General features: G+C 36.1%; 1 long non-coding RNA gene across 1 annotated transcript in view; it reads left to right on the plus strand.

Moving 5' to 3' along the window:
* The first annotated feature begins 796 nt into the window (after window positions 1-796).
* Window positions 797-10,286, plus strand: part of LOC107727837 (uncharacterized) — a 14,935-nt gene continuing 5,445 nt past the window's right edge. The window contains exons 1-3 of the long non-coding RNA XR_001638401.1: window positions 797-858; window positions 1,565-1,575; window positions 9,026-9,031. This is a non-coding gene — a long non-coding RNA (uncharacterized LOC107727837). The remainder of the gene's footprint in view (window positions 859-1,564; window positions 1,576-9,025; window positions 9,032-10,286) is intronic.

A 10,286-nucleotide genomic window follows, 5' to 3' on the forward strand; every position in this document is an offset into this window, starting at 1 on the left:
GAGCCCGTGTTTCCCCGGCAGACTTCTGCCATTTCCATGAGGGTTACAATCTTCCATATGCACCTAAACGGATGTCATATGTGTAAGTGATTCCGCAACCTCCTTCGGGAAGAATGGGGCTTCCGCAACGTTCCTGTTCCAAGTGGCACGGGTACGTTTTCCCAGTGTTATCCAATCTCACTGAGTGGGTAGTGCTATGACAACAGTGACTGGTCTTCTTGTTGCGAGCCCCGGCCTACACCACAAAGGAGCGCAGGCGGCTCGCACAGGACACTGGAAGGGGCAACATCCATGGCGCATTGGTAGGGATCCTAATTCGTCGGTCACCGACGTGACTCGGCGTGACCGACTGAAAGGTACATACGTAACCGAGACGTTATGTTGACATCTAGCGGTTGAAATGGGTACTGCAGTCCAAATTCAAAATATTGATGAGAGTTTCTCCAGCCCCTTCCTCCTCAGATATGAGACTAATGCAGGTTTCCAGATTGACAGCACACAGGAATGAGGGCAATTTGACAGTGAAAGGTGATGATCCTACACTGTAAGTTGATGAGTTGATTTATCTGTGTTTTAATATGCTATTCAGATGGATGCCGAGGCTTTTTAGATCGGGTAGAATCTGCGATCTCTGACCCAGTTTATTTGCCCACTTCTTTAGATGCAAAATGCTGTGTTTTCCATCAACTGGCAACCTGGGGTGTCGACATACTATTGGGTAAACTGGCAGTGGGCGGAATCACATAGACCAAAACAAAAACAGATATTCCAACACCGAACCCACATGTCAAGAATGTGAATTTAGCATGTTTCCTAAGTATCTGCAAACATATTGTGGTATTTTTAAGCTTTAGTGCAGTAAAAAAATTAAAAAAAAACATGCAGCACCTTTCAGAGTGTTTGTGTGTGGTTGTACATATCCATGCATGACTGTGGATGTGTGAGAGTGTGTTCAACATGTCACCGCTCTACGAAACATAGAGTCTAGATGGTTATCAGTAGGTGTCTTTTGATAACTCAAGTGGTCAGCACCTCAGGGGGTGAGGGTACAACATGGGGCAAATAAATGCTAGTTCTTCTCAGAAAAGCTTCCAGGGGAGACGTGGCCAGAAAATACACCAGAAACATATATATATAAATGGTTTAAACTCTTTAGTTGTATCTGAATCTATCAGTGTCCTATATGCATCCATAATTAAATGAGTTAAACACATTTTCTCTTTGTTTTGAAGGAAAGTTTAAAAATGGCAAGATATCTTACACTTTTCTTGGAAGTTGATTTTTCTAAATCCACTGAGACAGAATTATAATAAAGCTCAGATCATAAAGAGAGAAGGATTTGCTTTAAAGGGCAGTATGTTAATTTAATTACTATCCTGTGGCTGGTGAAGGAATGCTCACTTGCACAACACACTTGCATAACCTGTTTTAGTGTCAGCCCATCAAATACTATATGCTCACATTTTCCATTCCAGCATGAGCAAAAACACAGTGCCTGTATAAAAACATCAGAGAGCACAGAGTTCAAACCTTTGACCTACTATAGGGTGTCAATATCTTCTAGGATCAAAAATTGTAATAAAAACAAAGATATAGAGTCAGCTTTTGGTATAATGACTAGTCATTTTTGGCTGTTTTGTCCATCTAGTGAGCTTTGTTATATGGTTTTTATCTATGTTTAACATAGCAACACCAGTAAACCCTATGCGTGAGAATAATCCATTTGTTTGTTGTTATGTTTTAATTAAACAGGGATAATCTGTTTTATCTTCCTCACAAAGCATTCATTTGTTACACAATATTTATTTCAAGCATACCTTTGTGTTTTGCAATAATCCATAATAATTCATCTAAAATACAGCTACAGTAAAGTCATGTTGTGTCAGATACAAACAGTAAGTCAGGGCTCCCATTTGATTTTTATCTCTTTGTAATAGGTATAATTACACCGATTTCAGTGGAGGTAGTGAAATATTATTCTTGGAGAGGGCCATAGTGGAGCAAAAAAAAAAAATCCCCTAATTTACACACGTATGTTTTTTTTTTTAAGATACAAGATGGTATTCTGAATAGAACAGCCTATTACACAAAGAAAACAGTTTATCTGTTATCAAAAGCATTTGCAACATGCCATATTAAATAAAGAAGAGACTCACTCAAGACACTACATGTACTGTAGAACATCCCAAAGATGAAATCAGAGAACTGAAAAGCACACTGTGCATTTATACACATTTTATACACTTAGATGTAAGAGATGGCTAGCAAAAAATGTAAAATAATATGTATTATTAATTGTTATTTAATATAAAAAGATATAATAATATAATTAACATAACTGATATGATATCTTAAGTATCTCATAGTGTTTCTAAACATTAAAAAAAAAAAAATTCCCCAATTGTCTTTCCTGCCATGCTCTAACAGAAACATGTGGGACACTAAATATTAAATTTTTGGTCATTAAAATTTGTTTAACATTACTTGTGTAGACCAAAAGTGTACAATATTGCACTGTTGTGGTGAAGGTGTGCATGACAGTGTGGTCTACAGAAGAGCAAGGGGCAATTTGAGAGGAATTTGCTCATGAGGAAACATATCAATAAATGGAGCTCCTTCATTTGAGTCACTGTATGTATGTGTGTGTGTGTGTGTGTGTGTGTGCATCTTCTCAGGTGCGGTTCTGGAATCAAATCTCAGGCGTTTTATTTATCCAGTGCGGAAGTACAACCGATCTGAGATTATTTGTAAATTGGAGCAGGATTGAGGCATGGGCAGTGTGAAATTGTTATTGTAATGCCTATATGGGCTGATTTTCCTTATCTGTTCTATCCAGCTGGCGTGGAGGAGTCATGCGTAACACACATTTATGCATCATAGATATGTCGCAACCCATCTCTTCACCTGTCAAAGTAAAGCGAGAAAGATGTTTACAGGCATCCATTGAAGACAGGTGACACATTACAGAATATTTCACATCAGGAATAAAAACTGACAAGAATTATATCATAAATCATTTTTTAAAAAAAAGAAAAACATTTAAGGCAGGTCCAGCTTATGCACATTCTAGAGTAAATGAACAGACGATGCCTCCATGAAAAATATGATTGATACTTTTAACTGTAAAGCCAAGCATGCATAAGCTTAAATTCTAAACCGTTCTTTGGATAGTTTTGGATAAATGTCTTCCTGGAGGTCTGAATCCGAGTTATTCCACAAAAGACTTGGAATTAATCCATTTAGCTGCATCCCTGCTTTAGTTAATAAATCTAGCGGCATCTTGGTGGTCTGCAGCAGATCCTCACCTGACCGTGATCCCACAGGTCAGTGCATCAGTTCACAGAAATATGGTTCAGAGCTGAGGCCTCGGTGCGGCCTAATATAGCTTAACATTATACTGGTGTACTGAAAGCTCGTCATTTAATCAGGCTTTGATTCATCATCTCTGGATCTGTGAAATCAAACATTTATTATAGCTTTTTTTGTCTTTTATCATCTCATCTTTTAATATATCTTCTGATGGATAGGTTACTTTGATTTCCATGCACATGTACACTCTTATCCTTTCTATCTTTTTATTTATTTTCTATGAATAATAACGTTTTAGAATTGAAATAAAGGAAAAATGAAAACATCACAATTGTCTCTCTGTAGTTCTAAAATGACACTAGGGGAGGACCTCATATTTTTTATTTAAATGATTCCCATAAGTTAACATGCATGAAATAACTAAATAATAAATAATTAACTTACCTCTGAATGAATTTTACCATCAGGTCAGTTAATTAAATATAATGTTTTGCTAGTAGGCACCATGAGAGAGGGAAAAATAACAATAACAGAGAAACATTACTGCTTTCATAGTATTTAATAAATGATAAGAGCTTTATGGAATGCATCTCAAAAAGTTTTCCGACAGCAAATCATGTCAACAATTTTCCTTTCATATCTAATATTTTTCTATGCACAAAGACTACGTGAATAAGTGAATAATTATTATCTTTTTCCATGTTTCATGGATGTTCATTATACCCACATTCCATTCCCGTTCTCTCAACTGTTCCATCTTTAATTAAGTGAGAAAATAGATTTTCACTCACATCTTAAAGCTAAAAGCATCCTTGAGTAAATGCATCACCACTTATAATTATAGCACATAAAAAATTTAATTTATTTAGTCTGTATTGTTGGGGTAAAATAATAGTAAATTGCAGTGAAATGCACCGAAACTGCTCCATATTACACAAATATGTCTTATTCATTTTTTTTTTTTTAAACAGAGCTTTTAAGACAGAACAATTGTGTAACAATTGTGTCATTACTGTCACAATACAACCGAATAATAATGATTGGTTTCAAAGATCTCTTTTTAATGCAAGGCCTAATGTAGTTTTACCACTTTAGGAAATGAGTATCATTTAACTTATATAACAGTAGATACTTCATTAGACAAATAAAAATACCCTTTGTTGGGTTCGACAATTGCAATTTACGTGTGCGCAATTCATAATACAGGGCATTGTGCTACTTGCTCAACTTAAAAATAATGCTCAGGTATTGGAACTGATTTCTTTGTCTGAGGTAGACAGTATGGAAAAGACAAACAAAGCCCTTCAGCTTTTACTTTTAATATGTTTGGCTTGATTGCATTCTCTGTGCACTTCATGTAGTTTTATTAATGAGCTTGTGCTAAGCAGAATACCCAAGAGTAACTAAGAAGGGTTTTTATATTGCAGAAATGATGCAAACAGCTTCAGCATGGCTCCTTTGATCCCTATTCAGTGAAATAATTGTAAGTCTGAAGCATGAACTATAAAGGTTGTTTTGGACATTGTCCAAGCTAAATAAATTCAAGGGCTTATTTATATCATCACAGACTCATCCGTTTGAATCCGTCACACAAATATTAATGTAAACAATGTGTCAGCACTCTTCATTCCATAATAGATGGTTTGTGCTTTCAACTAGTGGCATGAAACAAAAAGAATGATGCTGCAGTTTACAATTTTTTATATTTGTAATGTCAAGAAGTGAGGACAAGTGTCTTATCAACTCTGTTTTGAAATCTTTATTTGCACTCGGACAGCTCTGAAATTGATTTGCTTTGTCTATGAGCATCCCTCACAGTCCAATCCATGAATAACAATCCCTAGTGTTCTGTAAAACATGTGACCCCTGGTCCCTACACATGCAATTGCTTATTATCGTATCTGTAAGCAGTGCATCCATGCATCAGCATATCTGTATGTGAATCAGGCATTGATTTATGGACAAACACAGCCGTGGCAGAACTAGTAGATGATGAACAGTGTTTTGTTTGTGTTCTCCATGCTATAATGAAAATGTTTTCAACCATAAAGTGTCAGATTGATTGATGGGTGGGTGTATACTCATATGTCATGTAAAATAAGGATAAAAAGCGGTCTATAGTAAAACTACATTCCAGGATAATAAAGGGATTAATTGTGTCTCCAGCAATGTTATATGCATAGGCCTTTATACGACAGAGCTACTGTACTCTTGGCCACTAGAGGGAGCTCCACCAATACCAAGAGCACCAAGAGATGCGGCCAAAGCCAAATACATCCCTGTGTGAACTTCAAGTTCGAGAGATGCAAGATCACTGTACCACCTCAAACAAAAGCAGGTGAGGCCACTCAAATTACGAGTCCATTATGATCAGCATATAATAGGCTACCGGTTCACTGCAATCTCATGTAGACAGATAAGCAGACGAACCTCACTATCAAACAAACTAACTTATCGTTCGGAAATGACACTTTCAGTTAGTTTCTACTAGGTTGACGATTGTTCAACCTGAACCTAATGTTTTTATTACAACTTTTTAAAAATTGTATCTTACAATAATAGTTCATTCAAAGGGTATCTTATATCAGGCCAGTGTGAATGTTTACTCCAAACTTTTTTTAACACTAGTAAACAAGGGAAAGCCTTTTTGCGCATGCGTTTAACAAAAGTGCGCCAATATTTCCCGCCTGTGTGTTTCTTTAAATACGGGCAGTTTTAACATTGTGATCTTTTAGAAAATAAAACACATTTTAATTTACCCCTCACTAGTTTATTTTTTAACAATGCCCAACATGCGTGTTTTGTCAAATTTCCACCACATCTCAAATGATGTGTTCACTATTATTCTATGGTAAAAAAAAATATATATAAATTAATTTATAATATAATATAATTAATTTAACTTTATTTCTTTTTTAGTTTAAATATCATTTTAAAACTCTGAATATACATAATTAAAACAAAAAATTTTCACACCTTTTGCATAATAAGGTAAAATTAATAATTAGTAAAGACAGTAACAAAAATTAACTTTTGATAAAACTTTTTGAGGCAAAATTGTTTATCTTTGTGGAAAATTCGCACAGTAAATACTGAAATGATTTACATCTGTTTCACACTTTGTTGAACAATGAAACGAAAATAAGATGATATTTGTTTTAATAAAAAAAAAAAAAACGGACATAAAAGTGTCAAAAGTAGAAGAAACACTGACTCCTCCTTTTCTTGTATATGCATGAGCAAAGTTGTGTGTGATGCTTGGACTCATCTTTTCAGATCTCTGGGAAAGGTCGGAAGTTGGAGGACGTCCCCTGAGAGCAGTGGTTTTGTTATTTTCCGTAAATTGGGTTGTTCCCAGGAAGTGGTGTTCCAAAGCAGGCCATGGAAAATACACCACCTGTTAGGAGTGGTACCGCTGAAAGCACACAGGACGATGTCCAGGCATTGACCTGCCAATGGGCTATTTTTGGATGTCAGGGGCACTATATATATATATATATATATAAACACGGCAAATTCAAGATCACCTCTGTGATGGTAATGGAATTTTTCTGTCTTCCTACTCTGAGGAATTCTGTTAATTGTACATAAATTTATTAAGCATAACTGAATCACACCATCTAAATGACTGGAGTTGCATTGTTTCAGCTGCGCCGCTGTCTCACCTCAGAAAACACAGGGAATGTGGCTACATGAGACTGTGCTTCTTGCATTTGTTCTTTGCAACTGCCCTTATGTCTTGTGCAATCTCTGGCATTGTGGAGCTCTGCACCCTCCCTATCGGCCTGATCTGTTCGCTTTGAGGGCTCTGATAAGGGGAAGGGTGATTCTCATCTCGCCCAGTCAATGGCCTGCACTGCTCGAGTACAAACACTTTCATTCATACTCTCTTATCTCCACTTAAAGGCCTGAGATGTTGTGAGACACAGGGACTGTGTTCTTTGTCGGATGTGTGGGACAGTTTGGTTTTGCATCTTTGAGTTATCATTGTACTTGGTTGTATAGAACTGATGTAATGTGTTGATGTCATTTGTCAGCACACACTATATTATGAGGCAAATGTCAGGAGTGAAAATGTCACTGCACAAGAAAGGCAAGACATGGCCTGCATTAGAACTGGCATTTTAGTTTAGTTGAGAAATTTCCTTGTTGAAATCTACTGAATTGTATTAATTAGCAATGAGCTCTTGATTAACCCCTGTTGTCTTTGTTATTCCCCAGAGGCTGGAGAAAAATTGCTGTTCCGTGATGTTTAGAGAAGAGGAAACCTGTGGATTAAGATGCGAGCTGACAGAATTCTGGCTTACGCAGTCTGTCAGTCTGCAAGCTCATTCATCCACCACACCTCAAGAGTTGCTTTTGTCAGGTGAGCAATACCAAAACATGAAATTCTCTCCTGGGCATTTTTTGAAAAAGATGGCAAAACTTCACTGATGCATTACAGTAGCGAGGCACACGTTCATGTTGTGACGTGTACATGAGGTGTGGAGATTGCAAACAATTGAGAAGGCAAGTGGGATTACAAAAAAAAATTAAAAAAAATAAAAAATAAAAATTAACATCCAGGTTTTTCATCAAATTTTGTCCTTTTTTTACTGGCTCGAAAAGTTTTAAAGATGAAATCTAGGTTTGCTACCAAACTGCGCTCTGTGTTTTGACATGCAATGTCAAAAGCATTCCTAACATGCATAGTCGCATCAAAGCATAACATACATTACTTTCTATAGGGCTTTATCTTATGTGTGTATGTTTTTAATTTATGTATATAGCAATTAACTGGAAAGTGGAGCATAAATTTTGCAAGTCACAGAAGAACATGTTTCATCCTGATACTAATCATCTAAAGTTAAAAATAAAAACTTCAAACAGACACCATGTTGATCTAAACATGTATGACTGATTTTCTCCTGCAGAACATAAAAGAAAATATTATAAAAGATTACTCCCACACATAATTGACAGAAACACACTGAGTCGGTTTTCAAAATATCTTCTTTTTTGTTCCAAAAGAACAGGTTTGGAACAGCATGAGGGTACATGATGTCTTTTTTTATTTTTAGGGATAAAAACTAACCCTATAATTAACCCTTGATTTTGTTTTCAGGCCAAGGATTATAAGGTTGTAACATCTTGAATTTTCCTTAATGATGATGACTGATGAAAGTGGTTTGGTGCAATGTCTTTGTCCATCTTTGTGTGAAAACCCCTAAGATGTTTTTATTTTTTTAAATACCCTGATTAGTGTGTCTTCATTTGCAGGTGATACGTTAACGAGAGTTCACCAAATCACTAGGGGAATTTCCATCAGCAAAGCCTCACAGATACACTCATCTGTGTTTCACATTTTCAACTCTGTCTGATCCGGCGTCTTGTTTATTGTTCCGCAAAGGTTTTTGTGAAATGCTTGCCCAAGGCATGTTATGTGCTCTGAAGACAAACTTCACCTTTTGTGTTAAAAAAAACTCTGCACATCTTCCATTAGACAGCGCATAATGTTTACTTAACCAAATGTAATAATTGTGAGATCATAACACACAGTTATTTGCAAAGAGGATATGGAACAACATGTTATATAATTAGGAAAATGAGTACGACCATGAAAGATTTAAAAGACTTCAAGGTAAAGTTTTATGGCCTTGTCAGTCTTAAAACATCATAGTCCATTTCCCTGCTTACATAAACTAATTCACCAAGAAAGTTTGCGACTACAGATCAGACAAATGTTCTTTGTAAAGTGAACCTGCCAGACGTACATAAAATTGATCGTTGAGATAAATGTCGAGTGGAAGTTAATCGTTGTGTTACACAATTCCTGTTTTCTCCGAGATTGTTGTTTGGCTAATTTCATATATCTCTTGTTGTGCATGGCTTACTCCGCTCAGCTCTGTATCTCTTCAAAGACAGTGTGGTTATTCAATCATTCAGTCAAATCCTTACACGAGTTTATTCAACATCACATTCAGACGCATTTACACCCTGCACACAAACCATTGAGGTTGATCATTCAGCTTGTGTGAGCTCAAGTAACACAGCCAATTGCATGCAAATTGTTTAATGAAACCTCAAAGATGTGAATGTATCGCAGTGTTACGCGCTCATTGTGCATGGATCGGAATGTATTTTGAAAGGCTTTCACTCAGGCTAATGGTTCAGATTGGGTTTCTCTCTCTCTCCAATACAAGCCTGGCCCAGAAACCACTAATGGTAGCAGTTTAAACCTTAGACTACTCAGTTGCTGCCCACCTCGAAATGACTAAGTTGGCTGTGCCTGAAAGACAGCATTGTGTGTTTAAAAACTACCACGATGACAGACAGTAGGACAGGCCTTCAGTGGACTTGTTTGAGGTAGTTTTGACATAGATATTGCGTATTAGTGTAAATTTTTTATGCAATGTTTTTATGCAATGCAATGCTAAATTGTCAGATTATAGCCTTTTTAATTTAATTTAATGCACTATTAAAACAATAAGCAATAATAATATTATTTAAAATGTAATTTATTTCTGTGATTTCATCAGGTATTACATCTTTAGTGTCACATGATTTGTCAGAAATCATTCTAATCTACTGATTTGGTGCTCGAGAATCGTTATTATTATTTTGTTGTTATTAATATTGAAAATAGTGCCACTGCTTAATATTTTTATGGAAATCATGTTACTTTTTTAAGGATTCTTGGATGAATAGAAAGTTCAAAAGAACAGCATTTATTTGAAACAGGATTCTTTTGTAACAATATAAATCTCTTTAAAGGGGGTCATATGATGCTGTTAAAAAGAACATTATTTTGTGTATTTGGTGTAATGAAATGTGTTTATGCGGATTAAGGTTAAAAAAACATTATTTTCCACATACTGTACATTATTGTTTCTCCTCTATGCTAAAAGCGAGGTGTGCTCTGATTGGCCAGCTATCCAGAGCGTTGTGATTGGCCGAATACCGCAAGCGTGTGACGGAAATGTTACGCTCCTTACCAT

This window comes from Sinocyclocheilus rhinocerous, unplaced genomic scaffold, assembly GCF_001515625.1.
Source record: "Sinocyclocheilus rhinocerous isolate Xijiao unplaced genomic scaffold, SAMN03320098_v1.1 scaffold576, whole genome shotgun sequence".
In the NCBI taxonomy this organism is placed as follows: Eukaryota; Metazoa; Chordata; class Actinopteri; order Cypriniformes; family Cyprinidae; genus Sinocyclocheilus; species Sinocyclocheilus rhinocerous.